This window comes from Elephas maximus, chromosome 9 (genome assembly GCF_024166365.1).
Source record: "Elephas maximus indicus isolate mEleMax1 chromosome 9, mEleMax1 primary haplotype, whole genome shotgun sequence".
In the NCBI taxonomy this organism is placed as follows: domain Eukaryota; kingdom Metazoa; phylum Chordata; class Mammalia; order Proboscidea; family Elephantidae; genus Elephas; species Elephas maximus.
In genome coordinates, this window is record NC_064827.1 from 51,407,398 (window position 1) to 51,435,393 (window position 27,996).

The window sequence follows — 27,996 nt, forward strand, 5'->3', positions numbered from 1 at the left end:
AAAAAAACAGAAAACAACAAATGCTGGTGAGGTTGTGGGGAAACTGGAACTCTTATACACTGCTGGTAGGAGTGTAAAATGGTATGGCACTTCCTCAAAAAGCTGGAAATAGAAATACCATATGATCCAGCAATCCCACTCTTAGGTATATATCCTAGGGAAATAAAAGCCATGACAAGAATAGACATATGCACACCCATGTTCACTGCTGCACTATTCACAATAGCAAAAAGATGGAAACAACCTAAGTGTCCATCAATGGATGAATGGGTAAATGAACTGTGGTACGTATGCACAATGGAATACTATGTAACAATAATGACGAATCTGTAAAACACTGCACAACGTGGATGAATCTGGAGGACATTATACTGAATGAGATAAGTCAGTCACAAAAGGGTAAATATTGTATGAGACCACTATTATGAATAGCAAGAAAGGGTTTACACAAGGAAGAAACATTTTTTGATGGTTACCAGGGATGGGAGGGGGGCAGAGGAAAAATCACTAGCTAGAGAGTTAGACACATGTTAACTTTGGTGAAGGGAAAGGAAATACACAATGTGGGGAAGTCATCACAACACACCCAAGACAAAGGAAGACACTGAGGGATAGGCAAGAATAAAAGCAATGACAGTAAATACTATAACATATATTATCCTGCAACAACAGTAATAACAAATAATAATTTATGAGTGGATACATAGGTAGGTATGTATGCTGAATAGGTGTGGGGGGCATATGGGAGTACACTGATGTGCGCATATAGGTTTGGCTGTGGATATTTCTACAGATATATTCATATGTGTTGCATGCGTATTTATATATATAATAGAGTATACAGGGGTAACAGTCATGGAAACATCCTAGGCATAACGAAACATTTTGCAGGACTGAGTTACTGGGCCTGAAGGCTAAGGACCATAGTCTTGGGTGACATCTAAGTCAACTGGCATAACATAGTTCATAAAGACAACATTCTACATCCTACTTTGGTGAATAGTGTTTGGGATCTTAAAAGCTTGCAAGCAGCCACCTAAGATACAACTATTGGTCTCTTTCTGTCTGGAGCAAAGGAGAGTGAAGAAAATTAAAGACTCAAGGAAACAAAGAGTCCAAACACTAATGGACCACAGGAACCACAGCCTCCACTAGTCTGAGACCAGAAGAACTAGATGGTGCCCAACTATCACTACCGACAGCTCTGACCAGGATCACAATAGAAGGTCCTGGTTAGAGTGGGGGAAAAAAAGTAGAACAAAATTCAAATTCATAAAAAAGACCAGATTTACTGGTCTAAGAGAGCTTGAGGGACCTCCCAAGACTATGGCCCTTAGACATCCTTCTACCTTGGAACTGAAGCCATTTCTGGAGATCACCTTTCAGCCAAATAATTGACAGGCCTATAAGATAAATAATAACACCTGTGAGGAAAGTGCTCCTTAGAACAATCATCTGTATGAGGCCAAAACGGAAACATCTGCTCCGAAGCAAAGATGAGAAGGCAGGAAGGGGCAGGAAAACTGGACGAAAGGAAATGAAGAACTCAGGGTGGTAATGGGGAGAGTGCTGACACATTGTGGGGATTGCAACTAATGTCACTGAACAATTTGTGTATAAGCTATCGAATGGGAAATGGATTTGCTCTGTAATCCTTCACCTAAAGCAAGTGGGCATGTGCTTGTGAACACACACACACACACACACACACACACACACACAAGAATCCTTTAATATTGCAACTCGGGATTTGAATTTTTTCTTTGGTTGTTTCAACTTGAGAAATGCAGTGCATGTTCTTCCTTTCATTTTCTAACTCCAGGTCTTTGCACATTTCATTATAACACATTACCTTGTTTTCTCGAGCTGTCTTTTGAAATCTTCTGTTCAGTTCTTTTACTTTATCATTTCTTCTGTTCTCTTTAGCTACTCTGTGTTCAAGACTAATTAACAACCTTGGATACAAAGATCACACAATCTTGCTTGCTGAAGGAGAAGCAAACCTGAAACACTGATGAAGATCAAAGACTACATACAGCCTTTAGTATGGATTACACCTCAATATAAAGGAAAAAAAATCCTCACAACTGGATCAATAAGCAACATCATGATAAATGGGGAAAATACTGAAGTTGTCAAGGATTGCATTTTACTTGGAGGGTTCACAATCAATGCTGATGGAAGCAGCGAGTCAAGAAATCAAATGAATTGCTGCATTGGGGAAATCTGCAGCAGAAGACCCTTTAAAGTGTTAAAAAGCAAAGACGTTACTTTTAGGACTGGGAAGAGCCTGGCCCAAGCCATGCCATTTTCAATTGCCTCATACGCATGCAGAGGAGCCCTGGTGGTGAAGTGGTTAAAGCACTCAGCTGCTAATAAAAAAGGTCGGCAGTTCAAACCCACCACCTGCTCAGCGGGAGAAAGATGTGCCAGTCTGCTTTCCTTAAACAGTTACAGCCTTGGAAACACTGTAGGGCAGTTCTACTCTGTTATATAGGGTCGTCATGAGTTGGAATTGACTTGATGGCAGTGGGTTTGGGGTTAGGTTTTCATGTGCATGTGAAAGCTGGACGATGAATAAAGACAACCGAAGAAGAATTGATGCTTTTGAATTATGGTGTTAGCGAAGAATATTGAATATACTATGGACTGCCAGAAAGATGAACAAAATCTGTTTTGGAATAAGTACAGCCAGAACGCTCCTTTGTAGTGAGGATGGGGAGACTTCATCTCACTTACTTCGGATGTTATTAGGAGGGATCAATCCCAGGAAAAGGACATCATGCTTGGTCAGTGCAAGGGAGGACAACCCTCAATGAGATGGATTGACACAGTGGCTGCAACGATGGGCTCAAACATAGCAACGATTGTGAGGAAGGCACAGGACAGGTAATGTTTTGTTCTATTGTACACAGGGTTGCTATGAGTTGGAGCCAACTTTACGGTACCTAACAACAATAACAACAACAACAATGAATGAATGAATGATCATTTGCCTGTCATTCTTGTTTTAAAAAATAATTTCTATATTTAGAGTCATTAGTCAATACAACTAGACATTTCATATAGTTTTTCCTATAATTGCTATAGAGGACAGGCTAGTTATGGTACTCAATGGCTGAAAGTATTCAACAACTTTTATCCCTTGGGAGCTATAATTTCATCTTATGGTATCATAAACCACTCAAGGATATTATGTAGTTACCAGAACCTTGGGCTGAAATTATAACCTTGAAAGCCCTGGCTGCCCATTCGTCATTTAGTACACGACACAGAGCAAAATACATTCAGCATTCCTGGACTTCCGTTTGGCTCTCAGTATACTGACTGTTTGCTGTCATATTTGACCTGAAAAATATTCAGCTCCGTGAAAGTTAAGCCATCTAAAAATCTATGATAAATCACAAGCACTAGATGTGTTTCGAGCAGTAGTTAAAGGAACGTATTATGCATTTGTTTTGATGATTATTTTTCTCAAACTAAACAGCTGAAATGCCGAGGAAAGCACTGGGAACCAGGAGCATTCCTATCCTTGAATGCTTAACTTTTTGAATATAGTTTAATATGAGGCAGCATATTGTAATGCAAATTGTGATGACTTGGAATTATGATAGTTGGGTTCAAGTAGCAGCTTGAACTTCGGAAAAATCACTTAACCCCTCTGAGCCTCTCTTTCCTCCTCTGCTAAGTGTCTTTTCTACCATTGAAGATATGCAGGATAAACTGAAGTCCTGGAATGAAAGTGTTTGGGAAGCCGTGAAAGGCTTTATGAATGGTATGCATCATTACTATTTGTCATGTTACTGAAGCAAAATAGTCATTTTCTATAAGCATGTAAAAATGAAAAGAAAATCACTGGATCAGTATAAAAGCTAGTATTTCCTACCTGTTAACACTTTTTCCTCCCTCAGTACCCCATGGTAGACGAGGAGCCATGTCAGAGAGTACCCATGGTAAAATTATGTGAATGGGGGGCAGCACCTTTCATTCCTCTACAGTTGCTAGAAATAGTGATTTGTCAACTGTCTTTACAAGATGTGAACAGCAGGGTGAGAAATGCGTTAATAATGGCTCAATGAAGAAGCTGATAAGCTTGCTACTCTCTCCACAGAGAGTGCAAGAGTAAAAAGGCTTGCAAAGTGACACAGGGAAGAACCTCTTTGCAGTGAGGGGGACCAGTGGCAGAAGCCGGAAAATCTTTGCTAAAACTTTTTAGAGCATGGACTGGTGTGTTGCTGGTTTGGCCAGATGGCATGAAAGTAATATAGATTAGTTTGACAGTGGGGTGGAGAGAATTCTGGGTGGACAATGAAGAAAATTGTATAGGTTCATTTTCCAGAAGGTTTACCAGCTGGACTAAAATTACAGCTGGCAGGCTGGGGCTCTGCATCAAAGCATCTTCCGAATGCTGGGAGAAAGCCAGAGCTAAGCAGGATCCCAGTCTGGAAGTCACTGGAACATTGAACTTGTTAATAGAGCATGAAGCCAATTATAAGATGTAAGATAAAGTTTGCTGTATGGTGGTAAAATGCTCTTTCATGTGGGAGATCTGGGTTTAATTCCCAACCAATGTACCTTATGCATTGTCAGTAGAGGCTTGTGTGTTGCTATGATGGTGAACAGGTTTCAGCAGAACTTCCTGACTAAGATGGACTAAGAAAGGCCTGGACATCTACTTCTGAAAACCAGCCAATGAAAACCCTGTAAGTCATAAAGTCCTAATCCACCACTGACCGGGGGTATGGTACAGGACCGGACAGTGTGTTGTTCCATTGTGCACGGGGTCACCATGATGAGTCAGGGCTGACCTGAGAGCAGTTAACATCACAACGGCAGCAAAGATAAAGTTTATTCCTGAATGTGTCACTGATTCAAGGGTAAATATAAGAGTGGAGCCAGCAGCAAAAATGATCTGAAGCTGGGTTGTGTGGGAATTGACCTACAGCAGTGCTTCTCAAACTATATTGTGCAAATGAAACACTTGAGGATCTTGTTATTGTGTTTAGGTGAAAGTTTACAGCTCAAGTTAATTTATCATACAAAAATTTATGCACATATTGTTATGTGACCCCGTGCAATCCCTATAATGTGACAAAAAATATGAAACACTTCATGAATTTGCCTGTCTTCCTTGTACAGGGCCCAGGCTAATCCTCTCCATCTCATTCCAATTTTAGGATATGTACTGCTGAAGTGAGCACTCTGCATTTCTAACAAGCTCCCGTAACCCATTGCCGTCGAGTAGATTCTGACTCATAGCGACCTTAAAGGACAGAGTAGAACTGCCCCATAGGGTTTCCAAGAAGCGCCTGGTGGACTCGAACTGCCAACCTTTTGGTTAGCAGCCGAGCTCTTAACCACTGCACCACCAGGGCTCCAACAAGCTCCCAGTAATGCTGAAATTGTTGGTCCTAGGACCATACTTCTGAGGAGCAAGGATCTAGATACAGCATTTCACATTCTCCCTGAAGGAGAATAGAATTAGTTCTGGAACCTGGCTGGGGAGAAAGGTAAGGGAGGGAGCTGTACCTGAATGTGAGGAGAAGTGGCTTTAGCTAGGAGAGGTAGAGATTGTTAAGGAACTGAGTCTAGGCATGAAGCCAAACTGGCTACCTTGCCCTTTGGTCACTTTTTCCATAAGTTTAAAGTTTGGTGTCTTCTCGGTAAAATTCATCACACTGTTCAGTGGGACATATTCTCCTCGTTCTCTATGTTAGCAGAATCATCTAGTTTAAATTAAAAATCCACATAGGCATCAGCAGAAGTCTTGCCCCTTCCAGGAACATTGATCTTATTTTGAAATGTACGTAGAGTATATAGGGACCTTCTGGAGAAAATTTCTTAATACAGATAATTGGCTGTTAGGGAAATTTCAGGACCTGTGGCAGGAAGAGATTCGAAGTGCCTCTGATAACATTATATCCTAGTGGTGAGCAGCCCTTTTACATGAGGGCTAATTCTGCAAAACCAAAAATGTTTAGTAGAGTTTTGTATATATATTAAAGAAAAAAGTAGATTTTTTTACATACTATTTTATTTTTCACACATATTTTGTATAATCCACTTTTTTACCTGACAATACACATTTAGCTCATTTCTTTTTAAAACAGCAACACTATATTCCAGTGAATTTCCATGTTTTGTGTAACCAATCTCCTCTTAGTGATTATAGGTTGTTTTCAGCCTTTCTATATTATAAACAATATCTTGATGAAGAGGCTCTAATTTAACGCTTTGAGCAAAATTTATGTGAGTCAAGCATCAGTGGTGCTGAAGGTAGAGTAGGTTAATAGTGTGAGGGACTTAACAGTGGGGAGATAAACTGGCACCAGAGTTTACACTCAAACTGGTTACAAAACTCCAGCTTCATTTGGCAATTTCTGGTGGAGCAGGAAAGGAGTCCTGGTGGCATGACAGTTAAGTGCTCAGCTACTAACCTGAAGGTTGGCGGGTTGAACTCACCCAGTGCCTTCATGGGAGAAAGACCTGGTGATCTGCTTCTGTAAAGATTACAGCTAGGAAACCCCATGGGGCAGTTGTACTCTGTTACAGGGGGTTACTCTGAGTTGGAATTGACTCAACAGCACCCAACAATAACAATGGCGGGGAAAAGGAGAAAGGTTACTGCCATTTCACAGAGTGGTGGCAGGGGAGTAGGGTACCATCTGAAACTGTGGTGGATAGAAGATACTATGCAGACAAATAAGTCCTTCTTCTGATTTATGAAGTATCCAGAAGGCCATCTTGCTGAAGCACTTCCCTGGGCAGGGTGGAAGTGATAGTGATGGTGGTGATGGGGTGGGTGTTAGGCCTTCCTGGGTTTGTGTCTCTCCTGCTCCTTTACCCTACACTCAATCAAATACTGTGTGTGCACAATTTCAAATGTCGCAGCCTCAGCAGTAGTCTCTGCCCTTGAGTCATCGTCGTGGTGTGAATAGCTTTCCCAGCCCAAGTCCAAGGGTGGGGAAAGGGTTGATTGGAAAAAATCCAGCTGAGGAAGACTTTTTTGCTGCATGTATAAATTAGATACTGAATAGGAACACTTCTTGATGGCCAGATATTGCTGGATATGAATTCTGCCTTTAATATTTATTAGCTGAATGACTCTGGACAGGTTACTTCACTTCGTTAAGCCTAGTTTCCTTTCTGAGTTGGTACAGTAAATTTGAAATCAGGAGAAAAATCCATGCAAAGCAATTAGCCTAGTCCCTGGGACACAGCAGGTATCCAATAAATATTCTCCTTCTTATCATTATTTATTGACATTGATATTTTTAGTTGGTGTTTCTGAAATTATATTTATTGTCTTATTACGAAGCTAAGGGGGCTGGTTTGTCATCATTTTAAATGCACCCCAGGAGATACACATATTTATGTGACTAGACTCACTTGCATTCTTGTTTGCCAATAGAATCATTTCTATTAATTCTATGTCTTCAGGTTATGCATGAAAAAAGCCCCTAGTTCAAATATAATTTAAATAGACATTGATAGGTTCTGTTTTGGCTGGTGCTGCTAAAATTTTCTGGCATTTGGCATTTTCTAGGCAGCAGCTTCCTGATGAAATGTCATAGTAAGTGCATTTCTTTGAAAAATATTAATAGATTCTGACAAAATGTCTTTGAGCTTAAGCTGTGAATAATGTCAACTATATGGTACACCTGTCTGTGCAATTGGAGGAGCAAGCTTGTGTCCAGTTGCAGTTAGGAAAATGCCCCTAAGTGGCCCAAATTCCCAGGCTGAGTTCACATTAGAGCTGACCTCACAGTTAAGATTTGTGACTTCCCATCAGATCCATGGGTGGTTGGACTACACTAGCTCCCTGATCTGGTAAATGATCAAATGTCAAGTTGAGGATGAATCATAAAAATCCAACGTTTAACGTAATTGTCATTGTGTTTGTGGAGCTGAACTATGTATTTTAGCCACAGAATGAACCCTTTGGGGGACTGCCTGCAAGTTTGTACACACACACACACACACACACACACACACACACAAAGATATTTACTGAGCATGAAAATGAAATTCTTCCCAGGACAAATAATCATCAGCCTAGTTCTCCCTAACTTCAAAGTCTGCATCCATTTTCTCTGCATTAATTTTTTAAATAACATAAATGTATGTGTGTGAACACATAGTCAATAGACATGTATACTGACTTTGTTGTTGTCAGTTGCTGCGGAGTTCATTTCGACTCATGGTGACCCCTTGTGTGCAGAGTAGAACTGCTCCATAGGGTTTTCAAGGCTGTGGCCTTTCAGAGGCGGATTGGCAGGCCTGTCTTCTGAGGAGACTCTGGGTGGGCTGGAACCACCATTTATGCTAGTAGTTGAGCTTGTAACCCTTTGCACCACCCAGGGACTCCTGTATACTAATAATTGTTTATAATTACACAACATGTATGTGAATATTTATAGATATCCCCTGACATATTTTGGTGGCCTATAAAGTATCTATTCTGTATGTATAGAGATAGTGCTTGCTGAACAGATTAATAATGTAAACAAGGTTATGAACCAATTTCTCCTTGATTTAAGAGAAAAATGTGTAAAAATTTGGCACATTCTTTGTTTGTATTCAAATGAAGGAAGTGATCTTAGACATTCATTAAAGCAAACCCAGCATGGTGCCTAATTGAAAACACTTTACTGCAGTTAGTATGAATTACTGTGTCTATTTCAAAGTAATAAAACTGCAGTTATTTAAAAAATTCTATAAAGACGCCATCTCAAAATTATTTTGGAAGTAATAAACAGATCACATGCTCCTTTGTTCAGTTTTCCATTAATCAACCTGAATTAGCAAATTCTAAAATTCCTTGAATTGGAGAACATTCAGGAAGGGAACGGAATACCCAAATTTTTCAACTCCTACTAATTATCTTGTACTGTGAGTCTGGTCCATACTGGGCCACTAAATGGTTCTGACCCAACCCTGCAATCTACCGCCGAGGACCCAGAATAACGGACGCTAGGTCAGCATTATCTGCCTCATAGTCCCCCAGAGTGCCTTCCCACTTAAGCATCTTAAATCTCTGACTTCGGACTCCACTATGGGTGTTGTGGTCTTCCGTTTGCTTTGCTTTGATGATCTGATTTATCATATCTCATGAGTCAGACATTTTGGGTCACTCTTGGATGTAATTTGGAATTCACCTGACTCTACCCGGCAGGTACAAATAAGCGGTGCGCCCACCCTCGCCTCTATCTTTCTGGTCTCATGTTAACTAGCCCTCCTTGGCCTAACAATCAGGTCCATTTATTTACCCAACTATTACCTAATTGAGGGGTTGTCATATGCTTAGGCCTTAGGGATACAGGTGTATAAGAGAGAGCTGGTCTCTACTTTCATGAAGTTTATAATTTAGTGGTGAATGGAATCAATACTTCAGCTAGATATTTCACACCCATTTTCTCCTGCAATCTTCTTAAAAGAGGGTACAAAGGCTAACTTGCCAAATATCACACAATTAGCACGATTTGAGTCAGTCATCAAACTTACATATGTCCAATACCAGGACTCTGCCCTGTGCACCTGCTACATTGTTCCCTCCTGGACTTTCCTTCTATTCAGTCCATAGCTCATAGTGTGAGAACAGTTTTGAATTGTCATCTCAGAAGCACTGATTTTCAAATTAATCACTGCAGAAGGCTGTACCCTTATTCCAATGATGCTGCCATCTTTCATCCATTTATCAGTTGAACAGCTTTTACTGAGTAACATTTACTGTTCACGCAATATTGTGCTAGGCTTAGAGGATACAGTGGTGGGCAAGACAGATAAACTGGGACAGTTTAGATTAACATGACAATTACAGATTGCATTAAGTACTACAAAGGGAATAACAGGGTGGGAATGAAAATTTAATTCCGAAAGTCTCTGGATAGTATAGTACTTTTAAGATGTAACCGTTTTACCCTAGGAGTGCTACCCACTGAGACACTCATCCTCCCTGGATTTGGAAGGCTGCAGAAAGCAACAGCACACATGGAGCTAACGCTGCTGTGTTGACTGTTGTCTCATTCTGAATTATTCTCATTTTTACTTAGCTTGTTACGCACTCTTGAATTACAAAAGCAATGCATGAACCTTGTAGAAAATATGGAGTTGACATAATGAAATGAATATTTCCTCTCCAGATATCAGTGTTGTTAACATTGTGTTATATTTCCTTCCAGTGACTTCTCTTTACAGTACTACATGTGTATATCACAAAATTGGAAATATAGGTATACAGTTTTGTATCCTGGCTTTTCACTTAACATTATATTTTGATTTTTTTTTTTGACATCTTAAAAGCTCTTCAAAATCATCTCTAGTGGTTGCAATTTTATAGCACACAGAAAAGTTGTGATTTATTTGTTGTGCTATTGTTGAACATTTACATGGTTTCCAAGTTTTTGCTATTTTGAGTAAGGGTGCAGTGAATCTTTGTAATAAATTGTTGTTCACATATTAAATTATTTCTTTTGGACAGATTCCTAGAAGTATCAAGAGCCTTGATACACAAGCCCTTTGTATCAAGGCTCTTGATACAAATGGCCAAATTGACTTATGAACACTTTGTACCAACTTACCCTTCCAATACCAGTATATACTGGTGCCAGTCTTAAGGCTCTTCCACCAAGATTGACAACTATCAATAAAAGATTATTAATTTGACAGGTAAAAATACCACCTCATTACTATTTAAATTAGCATTTCTGGGGTTACAAATAAGATTTAATATTTTTTATAATTATTGGTCAATTTTCTTTTCTGAATTGCTATTTATGTTTTTTGTTATTTGATTTTAACATTTCCTCAATGTAACCTGGCTCTGCTCCTGAAGATTTCAGGCAGCTTATGTTGTTGTGTGTTGTCAAGTCAATTCTGACTCAGGGAGCAACCTTACACGACAGAGTAGAACTGCCCCATAGTGTTTTCTACAGGATCGCTATGAGTCAGAATTGACTCACAGCAATGGGTTTGATTTTTTATTATTTTAAATCTTTATGGGTGTAGATCAACAGGTCTTTTCTCCCATGGAGGCTCTGGTGGATTTGAACTGCTGAACTTTCAATTAACAGCCAAGTACTTAGTCATTGTGCCACCAGGCACATAAAACACAAGATAGCACAAATTAAAATAGGGTGAACTAAGAAAAACAAAGTGAAGCCCGGAATAATGCTTAAAATGCATTTCACAGCGATTACTGGTGTAAATCTGCTATTGATGTGCAAAAAATTTGTCTCTAAACTTTCTAGAAGTGAGCTCAAAAAAGGAATCTTGTCCTTAACCAGTTCACATTGACAAGGAGAGAGAGACAGAGAGAAGATGGGGTGGAGAAAGACAAAGTGAAAAACAGAAACTAATTCAAGATAAATATAATTAATATTGGTATTGAAATCGGACAAGATTTTTAATTATTGATATTATTATTATGTTGTGATTCCTCGTAGTCAGTCACTAGAAAGGTTACTTTATCTAGATTATTTTATTTCACCTTCGTAACTACTTAATGTCCTATATCAACTTCATTTACAACAGTGCCTGGCACATGGGGGTTGGTAAATGAATGTTAGATTTCTAAGTGGTAAATTGGTAAATGAATGTTATTACTGCTCATACTAAGTATTTCAAAGTCGAGAAGAACAAATCCTTGATTTTTCTTCTTCTTTTTTTTTTTTTTCAGATTAACTTTATTATATCCATTTTCAAGATTTAGCCACAACCAAACAAAAAAACCTTTGGGATTTTGATTGAATTTTCTTAAGCCTATAACTAACCAAGGGAAATTTTGATATCTTTAAATATTCAGTCTTCCAACTGGTAACATGGCAATGTATTTCACTGAAATCATATTTTATGTCTTAGTACATTAAAAAAAAAACATGTTTCTTCTAACAGTAATTATAGAGGATCCTTCTATGGTTATTATAATGTTTTGTTGTCAGAGTGAATGGGATGTTTCTCCCATTATGTTTTCTATCTGGAAGTACATGAAGCCTTTGGGAAGTGTGGCCCTTCCCAGAATATAGTACTTCTTTGGCTTCTCTTTTTGAGAAATTTTCTCTTTAGAATTTCTGTGTACAAAATCCTCTATTGCTTGTTACATGGCCTATTCTTGTTCCCCTTTTCCTGACTCTCCAATCTATTTGTTCATAACAGAGTAGTCAGGATTACAGCCCTCGTCCTCCAGTCTTGGGGCCTTTGTACATGCTGCATCCTGAAATGCTTCCTAACAGCCCTATGTCAGCCAGTTTACCCCCTTCAGATCTCAGCTCAGACCTTTTTCCCATGAGGGCTTTGCCTCTCCATTCAGATCAGGTCTCCTTCGAGGCTCTCAGATTATGTGGTATTTTCTTTGACTGTAATTTAGCCCAGTTGCTATTGAGTCAATTCTGACTCTTGACAACCCTTGTGTGTCAGAGTAGAACTGTGCTCCATAGGGTTCTCTCTCTGTCTCTTAATTTTATTGTGTTTTAGGTGAAAATTTACAGCTCGATACTTTCTCATTCAAAACTCTATACTCATATTGTTTTGTGATATTGGTTGCAATTCCCAAAATGTTACAGCACTCTTGCCCTTTCCACCCCAGGATCCCCAAGTCCATTTGTCCAGTTTTCCTGTCCCTTCCTGCCTTGTTTTGCTTTTGGGCAGGAGTGGGGCATTTGGTCTCATATATTTGATTGAACTTAGAAGCATATTCCTCCTGTATGTTGTTGTTTGTTTCCTAGGCCTGTTTAATCTTTGTCTGAAAAGTGGGACTCGGGAATGGCTTCAGTTCTGAGTTAGCAAGGTGTCCAGAGGCCATAGTCTCAGGGGTTCCTCCAGGCTCTGTCAGACCAGTAAGTCTGGTCTTTTTTGGTGAATCTGAATTTTGTTCTACATTTTTCTCCCACTCTGCTGAGGAGACCCTCTATTCTGATCCCTGTCAGAGCAGTTGGTGGTAGTAGCCGGGCACCATCTAGTTCTGGGGTCAGGCTGGTGGAGGCTGTGGTTCATATGGTCCTTTAGCACTTTGGGCTAATATTTTCCTTGTGTCTTTGATTTTCTTCGTTCTCCTTTGCTCTAGACAGGATGAAATAAAGAGATGTATCTTAGACGGCTGCTTGCAAGTGTTTAAGATCACCAAAGTAGGATGTACAAAGAACATTTTTTTCATGAACTGTTATGCCAACTGACCTAGATGTCCCCCAAGACTATGGACCCCTGCCTTCAGTCCCAGTAACTCAGTCCCTCAAGGTGTTTGGATGTGTCTAGGAAACTTCTATGGCTTTTCTTGATCAAGTTGTGCTGACATCTCCTATTCTGTGTGTTGTCTTTCCCGTCACCAAAGTTGACACTTGTCTACTATCCAGTGACTTGCCCTCCTACCTTTTCCCATCCTTGTAACCATCAAATATTTTTTTTTCTGTGTGTGAGCCTTTTCTTGAGTTTTTACGATAGTGTTATCATACAATATTTGTCCTTTTGTAATTGACTTATTTCAGTCAGCATAATGCCCTCCAGATTCATCCACGTTGTGAGATGTTTCACAGGTTCATCATTGTTCTTTATCACTTTGTAGTATTCCACTGTGTGCATGTACCATAATTTGTTCATCCATTCATCTGTCGATGGCCACTCTGGTTGTTTACATCCTTTTGCTATTGTGAATACTGCTGCAATGAACATGGGTGTGCATATTCCTAGTCATGTAACAGCTCTTATTTCTCTAGTATACATTAGTAGGAGTGGGATTGCTGGATCGTATGGTATTTCTATTTCTAGCTTTTTAAGGGGGTGGCATATCTTTTTCATAGTGATTGTACCATTTTACATTCCCACCAGCAGTGCATGAGGGTTCCAATCTCCCCGCAACCTCTCCAACATTTATTTATTTATTTTAATTACTGCCTGTATTGTTGGGGTAAGATGGTATCTTATTGCAGTTTTGATTTGCATTTCTCTAATGGTTAATGATCATGAGCTTTCCTTAATGTATCTGCTAGCCGTCTGAATGTCTTTTTTGGTGAAGTGTCTGTTCATATCATTTGCCCATTTTTAAACTGGATTATTAGGCTTTTTTTTTTTTGTTGCAGTGTTGAAGTATTTAGTAGATTTTAGAGATAAGACCCTTGTGGGATATGTCATAGCCAAGTTTCTTCCAGTCTGAAGGTTCTTTTTACTCTTTTGGTGAAGTCTTTTGATGAGCATAAGTGTTTAATTTCTAGGAGTTCCCAGTTACCCAGTTTCATTGTTAGTTATGGTTTGTATTCTATTTATGCCATGTGTTAGGGCCCCTAACGTTGTTCCATTTTTTTCCCATGATCTCTATCACTTTGGTTTTATATTTAGGTCTTTGATACATTTTTAGTTTTTGTGTATGGTGTGAGGTACAGATCCTGTTTAATTTTTCACAAACGGACTTCCAGTTATACCAGCACCATTTGTCGAAGAGATTGTCTTCTCCACATTTAATGAATTTTGGGCCTTTGTCAAATATCAGCTGCTTGTAGATGAATGGATTTCCATCTGAGTTCTCAATTCCGTTCCACTGGTCTATGTGTCTGTCATTGTACCAGTACCAGGCTGTTTTGACTACCATGGCTGTATAGTAGGTTCTAAGATCAGGTAGTGTGAGGCCTCCCACTTCATTCTTCTTAAATAACGCTTTACTTATCTGGGACCTCTTCCTTTTCCATATAAAGTTGGTGATTTGTTTCTCCATATAGTTAAAGAATGCTGTTGGAATTTGAATTGGGGTTTCATTATATCTGTAGATCGCTTTGGGTTGTATTGACATTTTCAAAATGTTGAGTCTTCCTATCCATGAACATGGTATGTTTTTCCATTTATGTAGGTCTCTTTTGGTTTCTTGCAGTAGTGTTTTGTTGTTTTCTTTGTATAGGTCTTTTATGTCCCTGGTTAGATTTATTCCTAAGTATTTTACCTTCTTGGGGGCTATTGTGAAAGGTATTGATTTCCTGATTTCCTTTTTGAGGTTCTCTTTGTTGAAGAAGAAGAATCCAACTGATTTTTGTACGTTAATCTTGTATCCTGCTACCTTGCTGAAATCTTCTCTTAGTTCCAGTAGCTTTCGTGTGAATTCTTCGGGGTTTTCTATGTATGGAATCATACCATCTGTGAATAGGGATTGTTTTACCTCTTCCTTACCAATTTGGATGCCTTTTTTTCTTTTTCTTGCCTTGTTGCTCTTAGCTAGGACTTCCAGCACAATGTTAAATAAGAGTAGTGATAAAGGGCATCCTTGTCTTGTTCCTGCTCCCAAGGGGAACATTTTCAGCCTTTCTCCATTAAGAATGATGTTGGCTGTCGATTTTGTATAAATGTCCTTTATTATGTCAAGGAATTTCCCTTCTATTCCTATTTTGCTGAGAGTTCTTTTTTGCCAGGAAAAGGTCTTGGACTTTGTCAAATGCCTTTTCTGTATCGATCGAGATGATCATGTTATTCTTTTGTTTTATTTATGTTGTGGATTACATTGTTTTTCTAATGTTGAATCTTCCTTGCATATCTGGTTTGAATCTGTCTTGGCCATGATGTATTCTATTTTTGATATGCTGTTGAATTCTACTGGTTAGAATTTTGTTGAGTTTTTGCGTCTATATTCATAAGAAATATTGGGCTGTAGTTTTTTGTTTGTGGTGTCTTTTCCTAGCTTTGGTATTGGGGTTATAATGGCATTATAGAATGGAGTTGGGAGTATTCCTTCTTTTTCTGCACTCTGAAATAGTTTGAGTAGTATTGGTGTGAGTTCTTCTCTGAAAGCTTGGTAGAATTCTCCAGTGAAGCTGTCTGGGTCAGTGCTTTTTTTTTGGTGGGAGTTTTTTTTTTTTTTAATTACATCTTCAATCTCTTCTTTTGTTATGGGTCTGTTTAGTTTTTCTTCCTCAGTTTGTGTTAGCTTAGGTATGTAGTGCATTTCTAGAAATTTATCCATTTTCTGTTTTCAAATTTGTTGGAGTACAATTGTTTATAGTATTCTGTTATGATCCTTTTTATTTCAGTTGATTCTGTTGTGATATCACCCATCTCATTTCTTGTTTGGTTTGTTTCCTCTCTTGTTTCTCTTTTGTCAATTTGGCCAATGGTTAGTTGATTTTGTTGATCCTTTCAAAGAACAAACTTCTGTTCTTTTTTGTTCTTTGTATTGTTTTTCTGTCTGCTGTTTCATTTATTTCTTCTGTAATATTATTTCATTTCTTCCGGTGACTTTTGCTGCTTTTTCTAATAGTTCGAGTTGTAGGGTTAATGTTTCAATTTCGGTCATTTCTTCTTTTTTGATGGGTGTGTTTATTGCTCTAAATTGACTTCTAAGCACAGCTTTTGCTCTGTCTCAAAGGTTTTGGTAAGAAGTGTTTTCGTTCTCATTTAAGATTTTTTTTTTTAATTCCATCCTTGATTTCTCGTATTGCCCAATAGTTTTGAAGCAAGGTGTTGTTCAGTTTCAGTGTATTTGATTTTTTTCCTTGCTATTATTGTTATTGATGTCAACTTTTATGGTGTTGTGATCAGAGAAGATGCTTTGTGTTATTTCGACATTTTGGATTTTGTTAAGACTTGCTTTGTTGCTGAAAATTTGGTCTATCCTGGAGAATGTTCCATGCGCGCTAGAAAATAATGCATACTTTGCTGCTGTTGGGTGGAGTGTCCTGTGTGTATCTATGAGGTCAAGATGGTTGATTGTGGCATTTAGACTTTCTGTATCTTTACTGAGTTTCTTTCTAGATGTTCTGTCCGTCATCAAAAGTAGTGTGTTGAAATCTCCTACTATTATTGTGGAACTATTTTTCTTTTCAGTGCTATTAGGGTTTGTTTTATGTATTTTGGAGCCCTGTCAGTGGGCATGTGTATATTTATTATGGTTATATCCTTCTGGTGTATTGACCCTTTTCCTTCCTCATATAGTGTTCTTCATTATCCTTTATGGTAGATTTTGCTTTATTGTTACTCTTGCTCTTTTTTAGGTTATTATTTGGTTGATATATTTTTTTCTATTCTTTTGAGTTTTAGTTTGTTTATGTCTGTGTCTTATGTGTGACTCTTGTAGACAGCATATAGATGGATTGTGTTTTTTAATCCATTCTGCCACTCTCTGTCTCTTTACTGGTGCATTTAAGCCATTTAGATTGAGTGCAATTATTGGAAAGTATGAATTTACTGCTGTCATTTTGTTGTTGTTGCTGCTGTTTTTTAAGTGGTGTTGAAAGTTTCTTTGTTCCAGTTAATTTTCTGTGCTGAATTCTTTTTGTTTATGGGTTTTCTTATCCCTTCTTTCATTATTGTTGATTTTGTGTTTGTTGAGTCTTTTTCTTCTTTTTTTTATGGGTAGGTTTGTTAGCTTCCTTTGTGGTTACCTTGAAATTTACCTTTATTTTCCTAAGTTTAAACCAGTCTTTTTTTCTTCAGCATGCTTACATTTATATGTTTAACTACATTGACCTCTGATTGCATCGTCATATGTGCATATTCCTCCATTTGCCTTACGGTTTTGACCAAATTTCGATGCTCATTTTTCTCTATTTCTTTTCTTATTCATTTAATACATTTTACATCTCCCCAAACTGGTAGGCAAGGATTGTTCAAATGTGATGAGAACTGATGATGAAGACAAAAGAACACATCAGAAAACTTCATCAAATGGATGATTTATGTATTGAGAAGCAGCAGCTTGATTCTCGATTGAATACACTACAGAACCAGCAGGGCAATGTCTTCCAGGGCCCTCGGAGAGTGGATATTGTGGCAAAAGAGAAAGTCACTGAGTTGATCCAAGTCCAGGCAGAAAGGATTTCAGCCTTGAAGGAAGAGATTGCTCTTTTGTGGAAGAAAAGTGGTGTTATCCTACCACCTATTTAGCCTTCACAAGAGTGAAATGAAGCCCATGGACCTCTAAGTTTGCTTTTTTCTCAAATCTATCCAATATTTTCCTGAGATATATAATTTACCAGAAGTTCTGTTTCATTCTTGCCTGCAGCAATCTTATTTTAAAATGAACATCTAAAATTCTAAACAAAACAAAAAAATCAGTCTTCCTGTCAATATGGAAATTCTATAACTACACAGTTTATTCCCCCTTTTTATTTATTTTTTTGACATCATTGTTTATATAATCAACATCTCTTGTTCCCCATTTTCAGTCTTCTAGGTGATTTATTTTTGAGAATTCCCTACCTCGGTTGGTATCTGGTTGATCTATGCTGTGTCCTAATCTTGAATTGTTGTCTGCCGTTGTTGGTTCTCTAACTGGAAGACTCCCTTTAATATTTCTTGTAATTTTGGTATGGTTTTTACATATTCTCTTAATTTCTGTTTATCTGGAAATGTCCTAATTTCACCATCATATTTGAGAGGCAATTTTGCTGGACATGTAATTCTTGAATGGCAGTTTTTTTCCTTCAAGGTTTTGTATATGTCATCCCATTGCCTTCTTGCCTGCATGGTTTCTGCTGAGTATTCAAAGTTTAGTCTAATTGGTTCTCCTTTGAAGGTGACTTTTTGTTTTCCCCTAACTGCTCTCAAGTTTCTTTCTTTGTCCTTGATTTTGGCAAGTTTGATTATGATACGTCTTGGTGACTTTCTTTTGGGGTCTATCCTGTATGGGCTTTGTTGAGCTTCTTGGACAGATATTTTCTCATCTTTCATGACATTAGGGAAGTTTTCTGCCAGCAAATCTTCAACAATTCTGTGTTTTCCATTAATCCCATCTGTTCTGGAACTCCAATCACATGTAAGTTTTTCCTCTTGATAGTGTCCTACATAATTCTTAAGCTTTCTTCTTTTTTTTCTTATTTTTCCTCAAATTGGTGTCAAGGGATTTGTCTTCAATCTCACCAGTTCTGTCTTCCATTGTCTGAATTCTGCTCCTATGTCCTTCTTTGAGTTGTCTAATTCTGAAATTCTATTGTTAATCTTTTGGATTTCTTGTTGCTGTTTAGTATGGTTTCTAGTAGCCTATTTATTCTGTAATTTTGTTCTTGTATTGTTTTCTTGAATTCTTCTATTGCTTTGTCTGTGTTTTCCTTTGTTTTGTCTGTGTTTTTCCTGATCTCTTTCTTAATCTCTTGGAGAGCTCTGTGTATTAGTCTTTTGAATTCTTTGTCAGGTAGTTCCATTGCCTTATCTTCATTGGGAAGGTTTTCTGGTTATTTTGTTGTCTTGCTATAGCCATCTTGTCCTGCTTCTTTATGTGATTTGGTATTGTCTGTTGTCTCTGAGACATCAAGAAGTTAGTATATTTATTTATTGTATGCTTGTTTCTTGAATCCTGAATTTTTTTTTTTTTTGAAGTATTCAAGTAGGCTTGGTGTGTGTGCTACTCTGGTCACTAATCTAAAGTTCTTACCTCCTGTCTCCAGGTGGGCAGAGCAGTGACTAGTTGTGTGAGCATGGGTCCCTGTTCACCGTTCTTGCAGTGCTGATGATGTAGGTGGTGTTTCTGGTGAGGTGATGTATCTGTCCTGCTGATCACCTGACTGTGGGTGCAGGGGGTATTCTCCCTGGTTGTTGGGTCAGGTGTCATGTGTACATTCTGCTATTTGCTGGATGGTGAGAGCAAAGGGGTTCAGGTTGTCAGCTGCCAGGTGGCTGGTGTGGAGACTCTCACCAACAGATCTGTGTGTGGGTGTTGGGAGCAGACACAAGCCTCTGGCTGCAGTGGGGGACAATATGGGAGAGAGGCAGGGGGATGCTGGTTTCCCACAGGTGCTTGGTTGGAGAGTATGCCCCTGTCTCCTAGAGTGCACCATGGGGGAAGTTGTGCAGCTGGTCTTTGGGCACCTGGTGCCTTCGACCGGAAGGATTCGGGGGTACCACCAGTCCTCAGGTCCACATCATGGGTGGCTAGATGGAGTGGGCAGTACTGCTAGCCCTCAGCCCCTTGGCATGAGTGGTTGAGCTCCTATCTTAAGGGGTGGGGTGGTGGTGAATACCACAGGTCTGCAGCTTCCGCTTAACTGCTGTAGGTGAAGTGGGCTTTAGCTGGGAATGTAGCCCACCTTGATCCAATTTGGCTGCGTTGCACTGACTTGACCAGCAAAGCACTGACATGGGTGATCAGAGGGGGTCATGGCACTGTAAGTTCATAGGCCCTCTGTGCCAGTGGCTGGTGACGTGGTGGTACCTTGGGCCAGGTGGGGAGTTACCAGCTTAGGGAGCAGGGTGGTGTCAAATGCCACAGGTCTGCTGCTGTAAGCAAAGTAGGCCTCAGCTGGGAACACTTCCCACCTTGACCCAATTTGGCCACACTGTGCTGGCTCAGCCAGCAAGGCACTGGTGCAGGTGATTGGAGGGTGTTGAGGGTGCTGGAAATCTGTGGACCCCCAGCACTGGTGGTTGGGCTAAGGGATGGGCACCTACAGACCAGAGCCGTGAGTTCCTGGCTTAGGGGACATGGTGGTGACGAATGCTGCCAGACTGGTGTCAGAGTTGGGAGGGGTATATGTGAGGAGGGGTGGAGTGCTCCTTGGCCAGTGGGGCTTTGGCAGAGAGGGGAGTGTGTCGTGGGTTGGATGGGTGTACTTAACTTTCACAGGGCTGGAATCACTCCCGGCTGACTCTGGGGATGTGTGCAGAGTTGCTTCTGCTGAGCTGCACCAGGTGGGGTGGGTTTTGGCTGGGGATGCTGCTACTTGTCTCAGCATGTCTGACTTCTGCAGTACAGCTAGCAGGGTGCCGGTAATCCGTAATTCTTCATTTCTGCTGTTTTTGAATTGTTTCTCCTTCCCATTGCTGCTCAGTCTGATTCTTCGGCCTTGCCTTTGATGCTTAAGTTTCCTAGACTGTCCATATATCTGATTTGCTTGTTTTTTTGGGTCTTTGTATAGGGTTCCTATAAGTCAGAATTGACTCAATGGCAATGAGTTTTTTTTGAGAGGTATGACATGAAGCACCTGACTGCTCTGTCATCTTGGACTCCCTCTCTTCATAAGGTTTTTGATGGCTGATTTTTTGGAAGTAGGTCTCCAGGCCTTTCTTCTGAGGTGCCTCTGGGTAGACTTGAACTCCCAACGTTTCAGTTAGTAGCCAAGCACATTAACCATTTGTCAGACCATTAAGTCTGGTCTTATGAGAATTTGGGGTCTGCATCCCACTGCTCTCCTTCTCCCTCAGGGGTTCTCTGTTGTGTTCCCTGTCAGGGCAGTCATCGGTTGTAGCCGGGCACCATCTAGTTCTTCTGGTCTCAGGATGATGTAGTCGCTGGTTCATGTGGCCCTTTCTGTCTCTTGGGCTCTTAATCACCTTGTGTCCTTGGTGTTCTTCATTCTCCTTTGATCCAGGTGGGTTGAGACCAATTGATGCATCTTAGATGGCTGCTTGCTAGCGTTTAAGACCCCAGACGCCACTCTTCAAAGTGGGATGCAGAATGTTTTCTTAATAGATTTTATTATGCCAGTTGACTTAGATGTCCCCTGAAACCATGGTCCCCAGACCCCTGCCCCTGCTACACTGGCCTTCGAAGCATTCAGTTTATTCAGGAAACTTCTTTGCTTTTGGTTTAGTCCAATTGTGCTGACCTCCCCTGTATTGTGTGCTGTCTTTCCCTTCACCTAAAGTAGTTCTTATCTACTGTCTAATTAGTGAATACCCCTCTCCCACCCTTCCTCCCTCCCCCCTCTCGTAACCACAAAAGAACGTTTTCTTCTCAGTTTAAACTATTTCTCAAGTTCTTATAATAGTGGTCTTATACAATATTTGTCCTTTTGCAACTGACTAATTTCGCTCAGCATAATGCCTTCCAGGTTTCTCCATGTTATGAAATGTTTCACAGATTCCTCACTGTTCTTTATCGATGTGTAGTATTCCATTGTGTGAATATACCATAATTTATTTACCCATTCATCCGTTGATGGGCACCTTAGTTGTTTCCATCTTTTTGCTATTGTAAACAGTGCTGCAATAAACATGGGTGTGCATATATCTGTTTGTGTAAAGGCTCTTATTTCTCTAGGATATATTCCAAGGAGTGGGATTGCTGGATTGTATGGGTAGTTCTATTTCTAGCTTTTTAAGGAAGGGAAGCGCCAAATCAATTTCCAAAGTGGTTGTACCATTTTACATTCCCACCAGCAGTGTAGAAGTGTTCCAATCTCTCCACAGCCTCTCCAAAATTTATTATTTTGTGTTTTTTGGATTAATGCCAGCCTTGTTGGAGTGAGATGAAATCTCATTGTAGTTTTGATCTGCATTTCTCTAATGGCTAATGATCGTGAACATTTCTTCACATATCTGTTAGCTACCTGAATGTCTTCTTTAGTGAAGTGTCTATTCATATGTTTTGCCCATTTTTTAATTGAGTTATTTGTGTTTTTGCAGTTGAGTTTTTGCAGTATTATGTAGATTTTAGAGATCAGGTGCTGATCAGAAATGTCATAGCTAAAAATTTTTTCCCAGTCTGTAGGTAGTCTTTGTACTCTTTTGATGAAGTCTTTGGATGAGCATAAGTGTTTGATTTTTAGGAGCTCCCAGTTATCTAGTTTTTCTTCTACGTTCTTTATAATGTTTTGTATACTGTTTATGCCATGTATTAGGGCTCCTAACGTTGTCCCTATTTTTTCTTCCATGACCTTTATCGTTTTAGATTTTATATTTAGGTCTTTGATCCATTTTTAGCTCGTTTTTGCACATGGAGTGAGGTATGGGTCTTGTTTCATTTTTTTGCTGATGGATATCCAGTTATGCCAGCACCATTTGTTAAAAAGGCTGTCTTTCCCCCATTTACCTGTTTTGGGGCCTTTGTCAAGTATCAAGTGCTCATATGTGGATGGATTTATGTCTGGATTCTCAATTCTGTTCCATTGGTCCATGTATCTGTTGTTGTACCAGTACCAGGCTGTTTTGACTACTATGGCAGTATAATAGGTTCTAAAATCAGGTAAAGGAAGGCCTCCCACTTTGTTCTTCTTTTTCAGTAATGCCTTATTTATCTGGGGCCTCTTTCCCTTCCATATGAAATTGGTGATTTGTTTCTCCATCTCACTAAAGAATGTCCTTGGGATTTGGACCGGAATTGCATTAAATGTATAGATTGCTTTTGGTAGAACAGACATTTTTATAATGTTAAGTCTTCCTATCCACGAGCAAGGTATGTTCTTCCACTTATGTAAGTCTCTGTTGGTTTCTTGCAGAAGTGTACTGTAGTTTTCTTTGTATAAGTCTTTTACATCTCTGGTAAGATTTATTCCTAAGTATTTTATCTTTTTGGGGGCTACTGTAAATGGCATTGATTTGGCGATTTCCTCTTCTACGTTCTTTTTGTTGGTGTAGAGGAATCCAACTGATTTTTGTATGTTTATCTTGTATCCCGATACTCTGCTGAACTCTTCTATTAATTTCAGTAGTTTTCTGGAAGATTTCTTAGGGTTTTCTGTGTATAGGATCATGTCAGCTGCAAACAGAGATACTTTGACTTCTTCCTTGCCAATCTGGATGCCCTTTATTTCTTTATCTAGCCTAAGTGCTCTGGCTAGGACTTCCAGCACAATGTTGAATAAGAGTGGTGATAAAGGGCATCCTTGGGCTCTTTTGATTAATGTCTCTTTCCCACTAAGCACCCTGTTGCAAGGACAGTATCTATTTCACTCACTACAAAATTCCCAGCCACCAAGCACAGTGCCTAGAGAAGAAGTTGCAGTTATTGGATAAATCATGAATGAGCAACTGAATGGTTTGGTGTGTTTCAGTTTTCTTTCCCCTCACCTCAAGCTCCCTTTTCAGTGTCTTGTGTGCCTAGCACTCCTCCATAGTTTGTGGCCAGCTTTTATTATATGAATTCATATATATTTTTTATTGAACAGCAATGTGCTGTAATATGAAGACCAATAAATGTGGTTTTCATTATCTTGGGAACTGCTTCTCATTCCCTACTGGGATCATGCCCGTGCCCTTTACTTCAATATTTCTGGTTACAGTTTGCTCTTGCCTTCACAGCAGGTCTATTTAATTTTTGATATTTACTTGAATGTTCACCAGGAGTGTTCTTCTAAAAGCTTCACTGTAATTTGCCTGTACAAAAATGATGGTAACCTCTTACCTCCTCTAAGGAGCTGGAATTTTTGTTTTTTTATACCAGAGACACAGAAGCGGGAAAAGAACTAAAAAGCACTTTAAAATCAGCAAATTGCTTGTTTTGAGGGCTCATGTAGCCTCTCAAATGGGTCAATCCAACTCTGTGAGGGAGGTGGGGCTTTATTTTTCAGTGTACTCTGTAATTTGCAAAATGATTTTCTCATCCTGTCTTATACCCCAGCAGAATTAATGTCAATGACTGGAAGGTTCTATGAATGCTCAGATCTACTCCTTAGACCACAGAGAGCAAATGGAGATCTGGTTGAATAAAATAATAGAGCAGTCTGCATCCACCTGTCAATCATCCCAAAATGCTAAGAGGAAATGACTTTGGATGATGAGGCAATGGGTGCTTGCTTCCAGCTGTCTACTTTACTCTATTTTCTGTATCGCCTATAATGAATAGTGCTAGTTTTATGTTAGAGAAATACCCAAATAAGCTCTATTAAATATATTGCTCATAAATTTGTGGTTTCATGGTCTCATGCTTCAAGAGCCCACCCACTTTGAAGCATGGCACTTACCTCCCAGAAGGGATGGTGGGAGGCTGTGAGAAGCTACATCTATTACTTTTAGTATAAAATAAATTATTCTGGCAAAAAATAGTTTAGTTAAGTGAGGACAGAACCATCCTTTTGGATTTCATTTGCACAGCAGGCCAGTCCCTCTCCCTTGGGGTTATCTGCAGGACCAGTCAGCAACAAGATTATTCCTTCCCTCCGACCCCTATTAGAGAAAAAAAAAAAAAAAAATCCCAGTCTCCCTTGGCTGCGTCAACATGTGGTGAATCATAAATTGGTCTGTCCTGTTCAGCTTTTTGCTTTTAATTTTATTTCTGATTCAAAGCAGTTGGCTGAAGCCAATTAAACTCAATTCTGAAATGGTGATAAAATGTTAGCACTCTTAATTCTTAACAGTTTTATTAATTGTGTTAAATGTATAGTCAACATGCTAAACAATTATGATCAAGAAGAAAAATGGAGCTATTACATTCATTATAAGTTATCTGATATCATAGTTACAGATACTTATGCAGCCAGGACTCAATTTTCCGAAAGACCATGTATAAATACACACCACAAATCTTACTGTAGACGTCAACAGGCTTTCATCCAAACACATATTCCTGGAGAAAGATTTTATAAGTGGTGTTTAGCTTCCAAGACTGAAAACAAAAAACCCATAGCCAAAATTTAGGGCTGGAAATATAAACTATTTAGGAAGGTAAGGAAATACTGTTATTATAATTTTAAATATTATATATATCAGAAAAGCAGGTTTAAGAAAAGAATAGAGACCTGTGAGTCCCTTTTTCAGATTGGAGTGACTAGATGGTCTTTAGGGGCTGAAGGCATCAATTCTTTGAAGTTCACGTCTTAAGAAAATGCTCCTAGGGAAGTCTGTGAGTTGCTATGCTCAAAGTTTTGGGGTATACCATTGTAACACACACACACAGACTTGTTGAGATTCTCCTGAATAACTAAAGAAGAGCTAGAAGAGACAAGAAGGAGGCAGAGCGTTCAAGAGCATTCATGTGCAGGCACAGGAAAATGTTGCCTCAGGTGAATTAACTGAGCTGTGAGTAGTGAAAACGGAATGAAAATTGCAGCATGGTACAAGGCAAAACCCTTCTGGTGTCTGGGAGATAAGGGGGATGAAAGAATATGAAGAGAAATGAGATAGACAATGTGTCCAGGATGGAAGAACACTCAAAATTTAAACAATACTCTGTATGACACATCACCTCCCATTGAGATTTTGAAACAAATACTCCAAAAGAACCACAGATTTGGGATGTCTCTGTAAATGATAGGAGATGAGAACTGCAATGCTATCAAATGAGCTTGAAAAATGAAAATGAAATTTTAAAAATACTGGAAAAAAGTAAACTACATAAATTCAGTTTCACCAGATATTAAAACACACAGACACATAGACAAATGCTAATTCCCATGGTTTGGACTGGGCACTGATCAGCCTCTGTCCCCCTCTCTGACAACTACTGGCAAGCAGCTAGACCCAGCAGGTGAACTCATATCAATCTTCATCTCAAAGAGTCAAAACTCTATCTATAGAATGGCATTCAAAGGCCTGCATGACTTTGCTTCAGGGCACCTTTATCTCTTTATCTTCCACCTCACCTCTCTACAAATCCTATACTGCAACTCCCTGGGACTCTTTATGCCGGGTGTTTTTCTCCCAACAGCAGTTTTTCTGCCTACCTCCTTCAATACATAGCATCACCTCTCTGCCCAGGATTCCCACTAGCTTCAATCACACGCCTGAGCCCTGGCTCCATGTTTCCTAATACCTGCTGGATTGGACCTGGGTATTCAAAACAGATTTTAAAAGGCCATGTAAGACTCTGAACTGATCAGCATATTTTCTAGCCCATAAACTGCCTTTTCTGCTTTCATGAACGGATTATCATCTTCTCCGACACTCAGGGCTGCAACTGGAGAGCCTGACTCCTTGTTGCCTCCCACACTCCATTAACTGCCAAGTCCTGCTGATATGATGACTACACTATTTCTTGCAGCCTTTCCTCCTTCCATCAGCGATCACAGCCGTAATTTCAACTCTCTTCCTGTATTTTCCAATGTTGTCTACATGTTGTTGCCAAAGCAGTCATTCCAAAAGGACCCTGCTTCATTCTGCTATTCCACTGTTCAAAAGTATCAATAGATCTCTACTGTCAGATGAAGTCCACTTGTCTCAGCCTAATGTTAAAGATCCTCCATTGTCTGAACCTAACTTACTTTTTTTTACTTAGCTGTCATCTCTTTCCTTTCATGTAATATAGGCTGTGACTAAATGGACCAGCAAACCAGTTGGTGCCAACTCCAACTCATGGTGACCCCATGTGTGTCAGAGTAGAACTGTGCTGCACAGGATTTTCAATGGCTGATTTTTTGAAGTAGATCACCAGGCCTTTCTTCCAAGGAGCTTCTGGGTGGCAACCATCCAGCTGAGCACATTAACCATTTGCACCACCCAGTGACTCCGGCTACATGGAACTCTTCAAGATATCCTGCTATACTATACTTTCCAACTCCACACAGTTCATTCTGTCCCTTTGCTTGGAATGCCCCTTCCTCGCCCTCTGTCCCACATGTCCAAATTCTAAGTATTCTTCAAGAAATAAGCACCAAAAAAAAAACAAACCCATTGCTGTCAAGTCGATTCCGACTCATAGTGACCCTATAGGACAGAGTAGAACTGCCCCATAGAGTTTCCAAGGAGCTCCTGGTGGATTTGAACTGCCAACCTTTTGGTTAGCAGCCTTAGCACTTAACCACTACATCACCAGGGTTTTGAAGAGTAAGCACAGATTTTATTAATTAAGCTTTCTCCTGATGCACTGAGTTAAAAGTGACTGTCCCCAGAATTCCCATGGTACTTCAAATGCATCTAAACTTTGGTATGTTTATAACTTTCTAAGTTGTTTCTCCTTGTGTTGCATTTATGTCTTTTCCCTCCTATTTGACTTGAGCTATATTATTTGACATACTTATCTTTGAACTTCTCCATGTAAGTTAGTGTACGAAAAAGGAGCAGCCCTCAAGGAATTTAGTATTGGTAAGAGCGAAAAGCCCGTATGTGAGTAATTCCAGTACAGTTAAGAATAAACACTAAGTGCCTGGAGGGGTTACATGGCAGAAGAGGTATGGGAATTATTTTTATCACATCTATCTGTGGGAGGGTGAGGACATTATATAGTCTATATAATATTGCATATCTGGATGAAAACCGAAAAATTTATTCATCAACCTTATCCCCAAAAAGTACAGATGTCAAATATAGTTAGCTAAATAATCTGGGTGTACTTAGAAAAACAACAAACAAAGAAACAAAAACCTATAAATGAGAGCCTTTTAGCACAGAAACAACACTTGTAAAGATTGTAAATTTACTGGGAATCTTGGCAGAAATTCATTT

At 39.4% G+C, this 27,996-nt stretch overlaps 1 protein-coding gene and 1 non-coding gene across 2 annotated transcripts in view; both read right to left on the reverse strand.

Annotated features, from left to right (window-relative positions):
- The window catches only part of GRIN3A (glutamate ionotropic receptor NMDA type subunit 3A), a 206,772-nt gene that overhangs the window by 88,197 nt on the left and 90,579 nt on the right, over window positions 1-27,996 (reverse strand). The window lies entirely within an intron of this gene.
- Window positions 5,095-5,201, reverse strand: LOC126083474 (U6 spliceosomal RNA). The gene has a single exon (XR_007518819.1). It is a non-coding gene; the product is annotated as a U6 spliceosomal RNA (small nuclear RNA).